The 17,242-nt window shown below is 34.6% G+C and overlaps 1 protein-coding gene across 1 annotated transcript in view; it reads left to right on the top strand.

The window, feature by feature from the left end:
• Positions 1 to 5,230: 5,230 nt before the first annotated feature.
• LOC104387363 (sodium channel protein type 2 subunit alpha-like) overlaps positions 5,231 to 17,242 on the top strand; it is a 79,874-nt gene continuing 67,862 nt past the window's right edge. Inside the window, exon 1 of the mRNA XM_009996102.1 lies at positions 5,231 to 5,451. The gene's annotated coding sequence lies outside the window, so the exon portion shown is untranslated. The remainder of the gene's footprint in view (positions 5,452 to 17,242) is intronic.

Below are 17,242 nucleotides of genomic sequence, written 5' to 3'. Positions count from 1 at the left end.
TATTAATAGTAATTATATAGGAATTAAAACAAATAACCATTGGAAAAAAAAATCTCTTTTTTAGTTGTTTTTGTTGTGGATTTTTTTCTTTACTTTAATTGTCTTAAAACTAGGATAGCTAGAAGAATCCTTCTGTTTATTCAACCATGCTGATAGAGCTTGTTTCTACCAGAAATTTATCTTTGCCTCTTAGAGCATGGCTAACAGTCATCTGCATAAAAAAATAACCATTCTATTGAATCATGCAAAAACATTTACCCAGAAGAGATGGAGCAAAAGATCAAATTCCAGTTTCCACAGCGCACGGGATGTCAAACCTAAGGAGTAATGCCGGTAGCTGTACTGGCCAAGAGACACTTACCTATGCCTGTCCTGTAGGTGCCTCAAAGAAATAACTATTTCACATACTTAGAATATTTATTTTTCCTTTTTGTAATTTTTATCCATAAATCTCTTAGTTCTAAAACTCTAGACCTGAATCTGTAAATTGCTAAGGCAAAAGACAGGTCTACAGAGTGAACAGGTTCTTGGTTCTTTGCTGTGTCATCTTATTAAAAGATATAAATTAATCTCAATCAAAAGTTACCAGCCTTTGTTATTTCATTCTCACTGAACTTCAAGATTATTCTAAATATGAAGCATACTTTTTCCCCTGTTCCAGAATTACTTTAATATTAATTACTCTGGTGACTATTGAACAAGAGTCTTTTAATTTTGCTACATTTCTACCATATCTAAAATCTTTGCATCTGAGGTGTATTAGGGGAGGCTGCCAGTTTTTTACCTCCACCTAAGAAGACAAATAGCTTTGAAATGTACAAGATTTCTGAATATTTTTCTATGTAAGGAAAACTGTTTGGTCTTGATAATTATTTTTGAAGGAGGGACTATTTTATATTCATAATGTTTTCTAAATGTAAAGCCAGTAATTTCTTGGCTGCCTGGGGCTAACAGGTCACTTTTAATGACCAATGGCAGATTTGAAAAGGAATGTGGACTAGGGTCTTGGGAAGTACATATCACTTCTAACTTTGCTTTCTGAGACATTAGTATGCCTACAGTCAGAAACATTAAGGCATTAACTTATGCTCACTTCACGATTCAGTGCGCCCAACCGTTTACTTGTTCAGAATCATTGTCAGTCTTGGTCAAATGCAGAGCAAGGTAAAGTTATTTTTATTTAACCTATTAGAGTCACTTGTTTGAAATTTTGTATCATCTCTCTCAGCATAGTATATTTTCACAGTTTAATTATAAAGGTACTATTTTCAGTGCAGTATAACTGCTAGGCATACTGTGAGATGCAGGGAAACTTTCTAATGCAAAATCAACTTGGCAAGCATATGCTATTAAACAGAGCAATTCTTCCAGGCATTCCAGCTTTAAAATACTAGCAAATAAATAAATCATAACTTGAGGTTTGCTTAACAAAACCTCCCCTCTCTCCAAGTGATGATTACCTTTCATCTGACCAATTAAACCACATGACTCAGTAGCAATAAATGGAATGAAAACATATGAATGCAATCTGTCTGTTTATAGGTGTCCTGGGAGAACATTATTAGATTTTGTTACTAGCTCTGAGACCACTACTGCACTTGTTGCTGAGGTATCATTTAATTCATTTGTCCACCTCTTAAAATCTATCCATCTGAAACTGTATTTCTTCACTTGAAAATTGTGTGCTTGCATTTCATCTCTGTTTATTTGTCTTGTCATATATATATAGTAGATTCTTTTGAACATAGTCTGTGTTCTGTGAATACATAGGGCCTAAAAGAATAGCTTCCTGTGCCTGGCTGGCCTCTTTGGACATTACAAGGAATATTAAGCATTTCTTCAGTCCTGTTCTCTACAGCATGGTTGGCTAACAAAATTATTTTATCCGATAGCCCCTTCTGAAGTCAGGAATTATTACCCTCAGTCCATAGATGAAGAACTGAGTCACAAACATACATCATGTTCTGGAAGTTACACAAGAAACATGTGAGCCTTAGATACTGAATCCTTATTGTCTGAGTCAGTGCCTCCTCCCTGTTCAAACACTTATAATCTACATAAACACCTAATTTTTTCAGAATCCTCCTATGCTGTTGGTCTGTTTATCTGTAGGTTCTTAAGCAATACTGTATGGCATGCAAAAAAAAAAAAAAAAAAAAAAAAAAAAAAAAAAAAAAAAAAAAAAAAAAAAAAAAAAAATTTCCTCATGCATTAGTTGCCTTCTATGACTCTCCTGTCTTTTGCCAGAATAGACATAAAAAATGTCTTACCATGCAAGTTTAACAAGATTAGAAGTAATACTGCTCACAGTGCTCAGAAGTTACTTCTGTAGAGGAAGTGGATGCAGTGCCTGCTACATGCTAGACAAGAGAAACATCTTGCACACACATGGTGGGAAAGCTTTGTCTTTCCAGTTAACCTGTGGAACTTTTCACCAACTCTCACTAAGTAATTAATAATGCCAAGTACTGTTGGCTTTGAGGCTCTTGCAGACAAGTAGTGTGCCCACTACAGCCACCTCTAGCTTAAGGATCACTGGCATAAGAGAAAATGTTATTGACCAGTTATTTTATTATTGTCTGCTGCTAATTGTCTTGAACTTAGAAGCCTGAGGTACTGGCCACTGCTAGACCACTAGACTAAACAAGTATCAGTCTCATCTGATGATCTTATTTATTCAAAATACAGCTACACAAGATCCCTACTCTTTCTAGATATATACACAAAGCATGTGTATAAATATATATACAGTATATATAATGTGAATATTTTAAGATGTTCATAAAAGTGCCTGAGAATTACTAAACAGAATTGTTGTCCAAAAATAAAGCTGTTAACCAAACAAAATATTTGATGTTAAAACAAGATGATGACTGCATTGCTGAGAAGATACATGTCAGCTGTGTACATGGCTTGCCCTTTTCTGAGACCTCATACAGAGGCTATATTCATTTGTCTTTGATACATAAAAAAAAAAATTCTCTCTTTACAACTAAGATACTTCAACATTTCTTTTTCATCTGTTTAGTTAAAAGTGCCTGAATAGCTTTGCATTTATTCAGTCATTACTAAGAGCGTAACTGTACCTGAGGCAGAATTTCCAGACAAACAGATTATTTAGAAATGTCAGGGCTTTTCAAGTTATATTTTAAAATGTAATTTCTGAGATGAACTTTCAGTGATGATTCATTAAAAGTTGTACTATTCATTTAAATGGAAACAAGTGTCAGGCTGGCACTGCGTCTTTTGCCAGAGCAGTCTATTGTTGTCTTTTAAATGACCACTTGAGGTTGAAATAGTTTGTTAATTAGATAAGAATTTCTTTATTTGTCCAGGAGAAAGAGATTCAACATGGTGTGTGCCAAAAAGACCTTCTAAAGAAAACTTCCAAAGGCCACTAAGAAAAAAGGTTAAGATTAAAAATAATAAATAGAAGAAATTAAGCATGTAAACAAATGAAAGTCCTATCCAAGTACTGGTTTGATTTTCAAAACACAGTACAGTTGCAAAGCAATGTTCCTAAGCAGTTTAAAATCAAGACACAAGGTTCTGTTCATTCATGGGTTTGATCAATTGACATAATCCTCTGAAAACAAAACCAATGCTTTAGAGACAAAGAACATTTTTATTAAAAAATACTATAATCCTTCACTTCTGAAAGTTTGAAAATGTAAACATTAAAACTAAAATGAAAATAAATCCTTTTTTTTTTTTTCTTATAAAACTCTGGTATATGTTCATACTCTCAAAGTCTCTTTGAGATGAAAGAGCAGATTTGCCTGAACAGTGGGATCAGGAGTGACCCTGTGTGCCCCAGTTTTTAACAAAAACAAAGAAGGAAAGTGACACAGCTGCATTTACAAGCTGGGGGAATATCTCTTTCATTTAATATACAGAGAGTATTTTGTATCTGCAGAATACATACACCTATCTATGTTTGCTATTATTAGCCAAGTTCAGGAGTTTGGTATTTATATCTTAACAAGTAGGTAGCAAGCTTAACTGAAATTAACATAAAATAAACTACTCACAATTTGACACAAATGCTTATGGGCTGTTGTTTAAGTATGCTAATTAAAATAGGGATTTCTCTTAAGATACTAGAGATAAGGGCCATCATTTGTAGGCAGTATCCATCCCTGCTTCTGCTTTGTGTAGCTGTGATTTGTTAGTGGCTGTCAGGCTGGATATGTGCTGTCTGCCCTGGTCCTCACTTCCAAAACCAAGTATGTGACCAGTGGAACAGAGAATTGGGCTATATCTAGCCATACTGAAGAGGTACTTAAAGTGCTACCAGATAGCAAAATATTGTCTCTTATACTCTGTTTTTCTTATTTTGTGGAATAATGTTTGTTCATTAAATCCCACATGACTAAACAAAGCTGGTAGCTGGTTTTAAAATTATTTGGGAACTGTAGTGGTCTCTAATCCAAGGCTATGAGTCAAAATACTGTACATACTTGCTGACATTGCTCAGCATTTATACACCTGGCTTCCCACAGACACCATGCTCTTCAAACTGACATGCAGAACAAACTTACTTGTTGCCTGAACCACATTAGGTACTCAGTACTGTTCCCTGTGGACAAGGTGATGTTGGAGCCACTACTCTAATAGTTCTTCTCAGGATAGCCAGAGGAATCTTAGGTAAGCAGATGTAAATCTGCACATGCCCAGGATTCTTGTGTAAGGGAAAGACTTTGAGCTGTTTTTTACACAAGCATAGTACATTTTACTCACATAAAAAGAATTCACACAATGCCAAAAATGTGTGGGAGTATTTAATTAAAAAGACAGTATCAAGACCCTCAGCAAGTTCAGTCAGGGGTGCAGCCAGTGCCTCCACTCTGTTATTTATATATATGTCTCTTCCCCTGTATTTTTAAAACAAAATGCTCTGCTGAATGTATAAAGAAAACTGTTTTAAATTGCAATTATTTTAAGTAACACAATTTTAAAAAGGTTCTTCAATAATCATTGTGGTTTTGTTGGTCTGTTCTGCTTCTTGTCTGCAGGCACATACTACACTGGAGCTGTTTGAAGTGCAGGTCAGAATAAACGGATAAAGATGCCTCTTAAGCTTTGTAGGCGTGATGCTTTGTACGCATTCATTATCTTTACCAGTAGGTGGAGCTGCCACTTTAGGTGCTGCATTTTTTTCACTTCTCCCCCTCCACTCCCCCAGCCTTCACCCTCCCCTTCTCCTAATAAGCTGTTTTCTGATATATGTTGGGTACCATAGAGTGAGACTGAGAACAGGAAGCGGAGGCAGAATCAGAGAGGATTCTGGAAAGGTCTCTGTGTTTTCTTTTCTACTGAGAATAGAGAAATTCTAATTAATTAGTAAAGCTTTGTGGATGGGAATCAGGACTATTTCAGGAGGAGACATATATTATTATATTATTTTTGGATGCTGGGCTTTGCAGTGATTTTTCAGTCTCTTTCAATCAGGTAAGCTGAAAAAAACATTTCATTGTACCCATAATAAATCTTGGTAACATGATCCGTTCTTCATTTCAGAATCAGATTATACCCTCTGGTTTTCTGTTAAGGTAGAACCAAAGATGGAATGGGAGTTAAAAGCCATTTTGTACTGACTGGTTGTGATGATGGTGTTATTTTTTTCATTTTAACCTCGTTAAAGCTGATATCTGGTTTCTTAATGTGATGTTGTGATGCAGTAGTCTTAGTTGCAATATCATATCATTTTATAATCAATATATACTAAATTAATACCTAGCGTTTTATAGAAATGACCTTGTTTTCTAAGAAGAAAAATCTGGTATTTAGTCTCAGGAAGGTCTCATAAGATTTCGGTCTTATAAGATTCTGAACATCTCAGATTCTGATCATCTAGGAATAAAATCTATGTGGTTTGTTACTGCTATTTTCAATATATATATATGTATATATGTATGTGGTATCTGAAGAAACTCCCTTATTAGCTACATTTTGTAAAAGATATGTAAGCAATAATTTTCCTTCTGTGCCATTTTTTGCGTGGTTGTGTCTGTGTGTATGAGAGAATAGGCTTACGAGCTGTTAATTAACCAGAGGTCCACACTGATGATACAGTTCACATTTTGTCTGTAACCTTACTGTCTACTTTAATATATGCTTCTTAATAGGACTGTTTGAAGAAGCCAGCACAAGAATTATTGTATGTCTTCGTGCTATTGTCCATTTATCCATTGTCTCATTCATTATTACCAGTAATAATTAAAGCCATCAGTTATTAATGGTAAAAGCAAAATACCTATTGAAGATCAATTTCCTATGTGGATTCTTTTTTCACTAATGATTCTAGAGACACATGTTCACATTAAAACTATACAAGTTAACACAGTATTAATTTGGAAATTATTTCCAAGAGAAAACAGTAGAAACAAAAAAAAATCCAGAAAACGTAGAATAGAATAAGGAGCCCACTGTTTATAAATCACCATCTCAATCCATGTAAGAAAAAGAAAGCAGGACTGGGTCTCAGGTGGTATTCAGAGTAGCAAGTGAGGCCTGTACCTGAAAAAGTGATATGAAAGAATGAAGTTTGTAATTTGTGATTTTATGCTGCTAAATCAATGTGTCTGTGGTGTCCTTGTGTCACTTCAAAATAAGTAAGTGATGATGATTGTGATGATGTATGTTTTTAAAACATACAGTGTTTGTGTTTTCACAATTGATTTCTCAAGAACACAGTTTCAGAAGAAGACTCTTTAACATATTAATATTTAATTTTTGCGCTCTTGCACATCTTCATTTTGGGAGGTAAGATTGTTAAAGGCTAGAATGTGAGGTGCTGCAGTAATCTGGAGCTTCATAGCACCTTTTAAACAGATTTGTTTATTAGGCCTTGATATTTATAGAAATCATGCTTGTGTTGTTAACTTATGATTTTTCCTTCTAATGAGCAGAAGTTGAGAGCCCATACTGGTTTTCTTAGTGGTGCCAATTAAGCTCAGTACTGTAAAGTTCCATTTGGATAATACTAAATGATAGAAGAGGCAAAGACTTCCATGTTTTCATTGGAGAACATTAAACAATTCCCCTATGCCCCCTCAGATTCTGTCAGACTGGTAATTAGGTCTTTTCCCTTTATTGTCAGGTAAACTGGAGTGGGGAGGAATCCAGAGAAGTGAGACAGTATAGAAAGGATGGGGATTTTAATTAATATGCTGATGACATATTTTATATTTTCTCTTTCTTCATCAGACAGCATTAGAGGAGTAAACTTGTACCTTATAAAGATTAGGCATGGAGGTGAATTTATTTGCCCTTGGAAGAAGGGCCCTTATAGAAGCAAGAAGGATGGTGGGATGGTAGATAGAACTTTCTGACGGATGGTGTCCAGCCCTATATAATTTCTTTTGTGTATGCTATGTATTAATTACACTGTTGCAGTCCCACAACTTTTGGTGGATCAGAGAACAGCAGATACTGAGAGAGTTCTTTGTACAAGCAAGAAGGTTATGATCTTGTTCTTTAAAGTGCAAATCCTGGCCTTTTTTACCCATATGCTCTTCTAGCCATAAGATGACAAATGAAAAAATTGCTTGAACTCTGCTTGAGTTAAACCTAAGGGAAAATAAATTCAAGCTTCTGATAGTTGGTTCTTCATTTGTCAAAATGATCTATCTTGACTCTAAAAATTACTATTAAAAGTAAGTTTCAGAAAGATACATTAGCTCTATTCTTTATCAGAAAGTTCTAGTTAGAAGTTAGAAACAACTTTCAAAAGTCTAAATTATCTTATTTGCTACTCAGTGTAACTTTTCTATATTTTTTACCTTATCATTGTTAATCATTAATATACACAGTTGCCATTTGCAGAAAATATTGTTTTTTCATCCTCACTTGAATAAACAAATTGTTGAAAATATCATAATAAATTGATGGTCACTAGTTCAGAATGCTTTCAGAACCAATGTACCCACTGAGTTTCATGAGTACATCAAAACAAGTATCAGCCACCATAAAATGCATCTATAGGAGACTGCATTTGCTTCATTGGAAACCTGCTGTTACTCATTTCATCTACCACTCCTGAGTAAAGTCTTGAAGCACATTGCCAATGGCATCTCTCTTTAAGTTTGGCATTGACTGCCTTCCCATACGACCTTGATATTGGAGCTAGTATCTTACAACCAGTTCATCTGCTTTCATCAAAATTCTCTTTATGGACAACTGGAACCCCTAGTATATTATTGTGATGGTGTTATCACTTGATTTTTGTGTCTTATAATGAAGTAAAGCAGAGGGACTAGGGATAAGAGCAACTCAAGCAGGGACTATACTACTTCAAAATACAGAGTAGGACCACCATATGCTCTTAAGTAACCATAACATGCATACTACCACTGTAATCCTAAACAGGAGTAAGCAAGTTAAATCCTAAATCACAAAAGTATCCGGTCTCTTGCTTGTTCATTATCCATCCCAAAATTACTTCTTTTTGTTACAAAAAAAATCCCCAAACCAAAAGCACCAATCAACCCACCCCAAAACTGTAATTTCAAATTGTTCCTAAACTTTAAAAGTGGCCACCAGTCTTGGTAAGGTCTACCTATAAAAGACTACTCTTCATTTACTCTACCAACTAAAGCCGATCATGGAATGTGTTTTACAGTAAAAAATAGAAAATAAAAAAGGTTAAAATTTAATTAAAGATCTAAAGCTTTTATGAGGCTCTTTGACATGTAAAAACCTTGAGGAAAAGGTTTTTTATTCTCAGATTATTTACTTGTCTAGTCATTCACTCTTATTGTTATTTATTTGTTCTTACTGACTAGTTTTGCTTAGGCAAGTGTAATCACAGATCTACCATCTGCACAGGCTGCTTTTTCAACTTGGAATTGTTTTTCCTGCTACGTATCTGGAATCCTGACTTGACCTGTCAACTTGCTGGATGTCATATATCCTTATCAAATGATCACATTTTGAATATTTATATATTGACTGTGTAGTCCATTTGCAGTGAGTCTGGCACATCCCAGATATATCAGTTGCATCCATGCTGTGATGTTGAGCTACCTGCTCAGTAAAGCCAATGTCTTTCATATGCATTGAAGTTACTACATATGTGTAGATCAGCTGAACAGCACAGACAGCTGGCTCCCTACACCTGCCCTGCATCAGCCACTCCTGCATATTTCTGAAGGATTTCCTGAATGAAAGCATGAGGGTCACTATTAAGTCTGAAAGGATTTCACAGATGCCAGCATGGAAAATGGCTGAGAAGAGTATCAGTACTATGGGCTCTGTGATCCCCTTGACCATCCCCAGTATAACTTTCCAAAAATAAAATTTTTCGGTCATAACTTTTATATCACACAGTGAGAGCGAGAGAGAGCCCAAGTGCTTTTAGGTGATGGGTGAAGGTATAGGCCTAACTTCCATTCTTGCACCCTATTAAGGAGCAAAGCAAATTCCACTCATCACAAACAGCTTTGAATCTTTTTTAAAAAAATCTGTTACTCTATTTTTACTTGAAGCCCAATCATCTGTAAAAGTTATCTATAACAGCTGAAAGCAAAAGTTAGAGATTTACAGTAAGAAAGGCAATCTATTTATGATGTTATCTTAGTTCTGAGTAGAATTAACTTGGTGACAGAAATAAGCAGTTAATCTTGGGAGGGTCCAAGTCAAATGCAATCCTAACATTTACTTCCATTCAGATTAAATGTCTGAAGAAAGCCTGTCACTAATGTTTAAGGCCAAAGTGTTCACATGAAAAAGTCTAACCTGAGAGAGAAGTTTTAAGCAAAAGCAATGCTAAACCAGTTCAATCTGTGTTAGGAATTTTTTCCTATCAAGTGAAGCTATAACTGAGTATGAAAAGGAGTCTGCCTGAAAACTTTTTAGTAACAGCAGTTTAAGTTACTCGCCTTACATTTCCCACATACTAAAATGTTTTAATTTGTGTTATAATAGCAAGAATTCTAGCAGCTAATATAAAACTGGCCATGATTCTGTAGTGTTTATTACCTAAAGATATAGGCCTCTAATTAGTACAGTATTTGGTTAATACACTTAATTTAAACATTACAACAAGAGACACCTTTCAAAGAAGTGGAAGAACTTGCATCTCATAGGCTTTACACCTTTGGATTTCTTACATATGAGTAATGACTCGACCAAAATTATACTTCCATAATCCATTCTGAAAACATTCCAAACTTAGGGCTTGGTTAAGTTTTACACCTTGAAATCATACATGTATATTTTTCATAGGCTGTGTTAAACTGCAGGTATAAAGGACTCCATTTTTATGCTGGCTTTCTGTGCATTTTCCTCCTTGTAGTAACAATCACATTCAGTCAAGAACTGCGTGTGTAAGCTTCTCACCCAGAATTTCCAGTTTTTCCCTTTTGGTTTCCTAGACAACTGTCAAAGTCTAAATACAATCCATTAATCTTGTGCTATACAAAGTTTATTCCTTTATATTTTGTATCGATTAGTTACTGGGGCTTAGTAAGACTAGGAAAGTAAGTGTTGCAGCTCCATGATTCTTAATAATTCAGTTAATTTTCTGAGCTTAGTTTGTTATTTCTTTTTAGGCTCATAAGCTATATTATTTATTGTGAATACATTTTTATAAGTTTCCCTAGAAAAATGTAGAAAAGCATGTTACATTACAAACCACTTTCTATTTTTTTTACAAAGCAAAATTGATACTGTTATGTATTTATATATATTGCTGACTGATGTTTTATTGTGACTTCTTTAACATTTCCACAGTGATGGTGTACATTCCAATGTTTCACTTGTAAGCATATTTAAATTTTAATTTGAGTACAAAAATAATACTAGGAATTAGTGTTGAATGTTGATAATGGGGAGCATACAACTGATAACTCTGAATCTGGACAATTTTGTGGATAACTTGGTTTCTTGTCAATCTAAAACTGGGGTCCCATTTTTATAATCACTTAACACTTCAAATGTTCATGTGGTTTTCCACAATTTCCTTTCATTGTCTGGCATTTGTCTCTAACATGAGATATCACTTAGTTAAAGCCATCACTAGCATATTGTGTTACAATGGTCTTTATAAGAGTATCTAATTTTTAAGAACTCAATTTCTTTTCTAAATCACATTTCAGACGGAATATTTTGCTACAAGACAATGTGACGATAATATGCAACTATCTTTTCCAGCTTATCCTTACATTGAAAGGGAGCTCAAGTGCACAAGGATATAATTTGAAAGTTTTTTTGAAGCAGCATCATGTCTCTGAATTTGAGGAATATTCCAACCACTCTTAAAATAAATGCTGAAACCACATAGGCAGAAGAGTTCAGGAGAAAGTCCCACAGCAAGAATATATGTAGTCTGTACATCAGGAATTACTGCTGAATAAGCCTGAATTTTACCTATGATTCACTCTTACAAGCTGAATCAGGATAATCTACTTCCCCAAAACATGGTTTTGGTCAACATGATACAGCTGGTACAAGCACGGATAGGATGTAATAAATAGGAAGATGGACACTAGGCAATGGGGTTACAGATGAAAAAAGGTTCTCTATGACTGCCTTGTGCTCTAATTCAAAATACAATGTAACACAAACCAGGACATACAGTTTTATTTAAATGGCCTGCACTGCTAGTGTTATTAACAATTTTCATTTAAAGATTAATTCCTCGGCACTTTGCAAACTGGCATTTTAAAAACTTAGTAGAAGTTACAATACCTCTTTTGAAAATAAACTCTATATGAATGCTTAGCATTAGTGATTACTCTTTTATTAGGAAGCTATAGTATACTTTTCATAGTTTTTAAGCCTGCAAGAAACAGCATTCACACATGGTGCTTATTCATACTGTATCTGACCACGAGATCAGATTTCAGACACGATACTACTTCAGAGCCAGAATCCAGATGCACCCAATGGGCAAAGGGATGGGGAAATCCCTTGTGTCCCTCCAGGGAAAGCTGCATTCAGTAGAAAATACGCATTGGTGGATAAGTATAATTGGTGGCAGTATGAAAGTCATGATACCCTGAGGGTAGCACTGGAGGCAAAACTTTCAGATGTCTTCATTGGAGCCTCTCCTCAAGTGACTCACCACAGCAAGATGTGCTGAATCAGTGCCTTGCTTCAAATGACCAGAATACTACAAGAGTTTGCTGTTAGCAATCACCAGAATGACTTTCTGTTACACTGTTTAACAAACAGAAGTTCTACTTCTGGTCCAGTTTAGTGCATCTTTAGGAAAATGTAATTCTAGATTAATAGTAACTAGGACTAGGAAAACATTAGGTTAGTTTTTGAAATGCATTTTCTGTAGGAATACTTTGAGATCTTTTGTCTTTATAAACTGGAAAAGCAGTGGTCTAGTAGAAAGCTTTTGCTTTCTTTTTTTCCCATCTTCTATGTTCTCCTTGTTTTTCTTTATTTTATCTACAGAGTTTATACAGTGGCTGCTCATTCTCACTACATTTGGAGAGAAGTATAAAGTGCTGCTTTGGCAGGAGCAGATACCTAAAAGAGAGAAATTTTGTCTTTTTCTTTTCTTCTCTAGGAATAAAACCAAACAACAACATTTATAAAGTGTGAAACCAGCCAGAAATTTATGTAGTTCGAATGAGAGTAAATGTCTCAAAGACATTTCAACCTCAATGGCTGATGACTAAAGTTTGCAAGCTGTAAGTTGACTATTTCAATTTAATGAACTAGATATTTAGATTATTAAAGCTTTAAAAACTGAGGAAGCTATAGAAAATCTTTGGTCAGCTCTTGTAATGATGCAGTCTTTATACTGAAGAACCTGGAGAAGAAATTACCAATTTTTGCTATACATTGCTTGAGATGGAAGAAAAATTTTGTCACACAAAGAAAAACACTTACACCCGCATTCTTTGAGATAAGTAATGTGAAATAGTATCTATATTTTCATGTAAATATAGACGGAACTAACTTCTATTCCTGGTTAAAGACAATAAATCCAGTGGGAAGTAATGACACACTGTGCAGTTCCCTAAGTGACAGATGAGAACATCCCTGTTAGCCTGGGCACAGTTATCCTGTCTCTACTTAAAACTGCACCAGCCATGCAATAATTTTAGAAGACCGATTTTCCCTTTTAATTAAAACATGAAGGTGAAAGAATAAGTGAAATTTTTGAAACTCATATCACTTAAAGAATATTCTAAATTGTACTTACGGTCTGTGTTAGGTTTTGTGGACTAACCTATGTTCCATCCTGCTTTTCCTGCATCTCTTTGCTCTTAGGCTGGAAAAATGTGTCTGTGTGAATATGTAGACTTATCTTTGTCTACAGCAATTAATTTTGAGGAGCTTTGGACACAGGAACAAAGAATGAGAGAGTCCTGAAGAAAGCTCAGTCTTGCAGAAGCTTCAGCTCCCAAGGAGAAACTTTTTTTACCAATTCTATTTTCTGCTAGAAATGCTTCTTTTTTGTTTTCATGATAGCAAAAGATCCAGTGGCTAAGTTCTGAGATTTGGCATTTCTCAGAAAAACAAAGGTAAGACTGTCTTTTCTTCTCAGCCAGAAATATTTGTTTGCTTCATAATATGGTTATTTGATATAGCTATATCTCTATGTAGCTCACTAAAATACCGGAAGAAAAATGAAACAGCTTTAATGAGGTGTAGTTGTAGAAATCTGTGTTACATATATTTTAGCTCCTTTCCATTAGAATGTAAGGATCTTTAACATTGGAAGGTATTTGCAAAATATTACTTAAATACTGTATTACAACTAGGTTGATGGGCTAAGAAAGAGATCCTTCCTCTTCCTATTACATTGCATATGGTTATCATTTGGCCTTTTTCAGGTTTCTCCAATACTTCAGATATTCACACTTGATCTCTTTTCACACCTTCTCAGAGACAACTTATGGTGGTAAAGAAATTATAAGGCAGTCCTGTAGTTAAAGAATTCCAAGAGATTTTGGTCAATTTTTATAAATAAATGAGTCATATTATATATTTGGGTGTACTACAACTTGCAGGTCTGTGTCTGAGGAACTACAAATTCATACCCAGCCACACATCTCTACCACATTCTAAAGCTTTTTAAAGTAAGATTTTATTAAGGAAATATTATTTGTCTTACATACCTTTTTTCAAATAGTTGATTTCATATACTCATAGCAAGTGAATATTTTTGTCTTTCATGATTTATGAATTGTAATAATAAATACCTGGCAGTGATTTAATTAATTTTATTTTGAATTGTTATGTAACACTAATGCCTACAGGCCACTAAGGCTGACTGTACAAATCCAGGCAAAAATTATAGTCATTGTTACGGATCAACTATAGTCTAAGGAAAATGACACAGTAGATGAATGATAAATGTTGGCAGGAATGGAAAAAAAGGAAACAAATCCTACATATTACTCAGTTAGGACCTGTAAACACAAATTATCATAGTTTAAATTAGTAGATTACATTTTTAAAAAGAGGCAGGTTCTGAGCAGGTGCTAAAGGCTGGAAGCTGTTTTCCTCTTTGAGGAAATCACTCTTTTTCTTGAAAATACCTACTTCTGTGGAGCCAACATTCATGGATTCCCTGACTCCATAGATAGTTTTGACTCAGTATCTCTTTAGATATCTCAGTTAACTCCGCATTGCATTTACCCGTTTGGATTACAGCAGTGACATTTTGGGGCTCTTTTTTTTTTTTTTCTTTTTGGAGTTCTGTTTCTTATCCAAATATTTATAAAGAGTAAAAAATAGCAGAAAGTTGCCAGGAAAAGAAAACTACATATCAGTTATGAAAAGATGATAATCTACAACTGTAAAAAAATACTTCAAAGCATTTCAGTAGATAAAGGGAGATGTTTTTCTTTTGAAACTAGCCTCTGTGCACAAGTGCCAGAAGAAATTTCAATAAAATTATTATTTTTAGATAATTTTCACAACAATCTATTATTTATGTATCCTTTTGTTTTTAGGATAATCTGAATGCAGTGTTACTCAATTTGGTATTTGTTCGGAGCGTAATTACTTAAAAATATCTTACCTTCACTTCCAGAAAGCTAATACCTGAATTTTGCCAGACAGCTTCTCAAATACTAGAAGACAGAGTTAAGATGACTAATTTCTTTAGACTCTTTCTGCCTACACTCCCTCTGTGCTCCTTTCCTATTCAGGACAGTGGTAGTATGAGTTGTGGTAGTTTTCTGACAACATCAGCACAAACCAGCTACACTTTTTCCTTTCAAAGCTGCAGAAAATAATCTCTAGCTGATGCTGAAGTGGTGCCACTACCCCTGTTGCTCCTAGCATGGGAACCCCACCTTTTTGATCTGGACAAATATCTTTACTGGCCTAATGTGAGACAGTGAGTCTTATTAATGCTAGTGATTTAGAGCAGTTTTTAATCCAAGCTTTATCATCTGAGAGGCTATAGCTGTGCTTGGCACAGAGGAAGATATTATTTCCCAAATTTCAGCCTGCTGAATAAAAAATTAGCATAAGAAAATTATTATAGTTGGTCATTTTACAGATTCCATTTGTTATTCTTGCACTTACTCCAACACAAATCAAATGCTTGTTTGTGTGCCAGTATTTAAGTTTTAATGGAATGAAAATCCCAGTAGTCAGCTTTTCCAAGGCTTTAGTAAGAAAACAATTGTAATGGCAGTGCTCTAAAAATAAAATAAAATAAAATAAAATAAAATAAAATAAAATAAAATAAAATAAAAATCCATAAGAAAAGCTGCAAGGTTTGCTATTTCTCCATCTTGAAAATTTTGAGGTGTGTACCTGGACTGTTTAATACAGAGTGCCAATAACCTGTTACATAAACTGATTATTTGAATAAATAATCATAGTATCCACTTGGTTCCTACTCTGATACTTTCATTTTTACCATTTGCCTGATTTAACACATCATAAAACTAGACGCCTTCAGGCCACTTACGGCTTTTTTAGAGGCACACAAAAATAATTCAACATCATTAGCACACATATTTCACTTCTTTTCAAAATAAAACAAACAAAAAAAATTAGCAAGCTATCCATGGACATAATATAATTAACTCAAATATGCATAAAATTAAGAAAACTCAGATACTGTTTATTGTTCAATCTTATTTAAAGGAAGGGACTGAAATAAAACTGGAGAAGGATTTATAGAATGCAATGCTCAAATACAAATAAATAGATGTATTTGGCAAAAGCATTTCTTTAATAAATTGGAACTTGTCTAAGGAAATCTGTTGAATCGTAGACCATTATACATATGGTATCTAGGCCCAAATTGTAACTCAAATACTCAAAATGCTTTTTGCTGAACAGTGTCAGGTACTGAGGGGTTTGGACCACATGTATTTTTCAGACTACCCCTGTGAAGATCGTTGTGGTGGGGTTTTTTGTTTGTTTGGTTTTGGTTTGTTTGGTTGGTTGGTTGGTTTGGTTTTTTTGGTTTGTGGTGGTTTTTTTTTATGAAAGCTATTCTGAAATTATCAGAAATACAGATTTCTTTGTCTGAATGCTGTCCAGTACAATTCATGTCCTGGCAGCATAGTTACTGGCTAACAAGTGATTTTAAAGCCAATGAAGGAAAAAGAGGGAAGCTATTGCTAACAAATGAGCGGGTCATAGTTGGAGGATTGCTAAGAGCTTGTTCATGGCTCAGTGCAGGGAACTAAATTACTTTTGTTTCATTGTTTTATTAAACTACTGCATGTATAGCAACAGTAATCAAATACATATTTGTGTATTGTTCTATTAAGCTCTGTAATCTGAATGAAAGCACTTGGAGCATATATAATATAGGAAAAACCTTCTTGCACAATAGCAGCAGTCAGGAAAGGTATAACTGCACTAGACAGTAGTGAAGGCAGGATTCAAGTCTTGTTTCCAACTTGTCAAGAAAACTTTTTTAAAAACTTGCTTTATGACTGTCTGAGAAGCACAGTGAAACCCCAAGTCTGGCAACATTACTTTTCCCAATCATTCATTGGCCTCTTTGTGGATTTCTAGCAATACAAATACATGTATTTCTAGTGAGGATAACGTCTTTTATTATAGCATTCATAACTGTAACTGTTAATGGATGTAAAGCAGCCTAACCAAATGCACTGAACTATAAAGAATAGGCAGACTGATGACTCTAAGGGGGTGCACCTTTTAAGATTTGTTTCACAGGAAAGGCACCTAGGTCAACAACTTGAATCACAGGCCTGTAAAATGTGGAATAAAGGAATTAATTATACAGAAAGAGTGATGGGAAACCTCATACATCTTCTGAGTTTCTGAATTTTGG

Source organism: Chaetura pelagica, unplaced genomic scaffold, assembly GCF_000747805.2.
Source record: "Chaetura pelagica isolate M959 unplaced genomic scaffold, ChaPel_1.0 scaffold3, whole genome shotgun sequence".
Taxonomy (NCBI): Eukaryota; Metazoa; Chordata; class Aves; order Apodiformes; family Apodidae; genus Chaetura; species Chaetura pelagica.
Note: the sequence above shows the minus strand (reverse complement) of the source record. Positions and strands in the feature narration are given on the sequence as shown.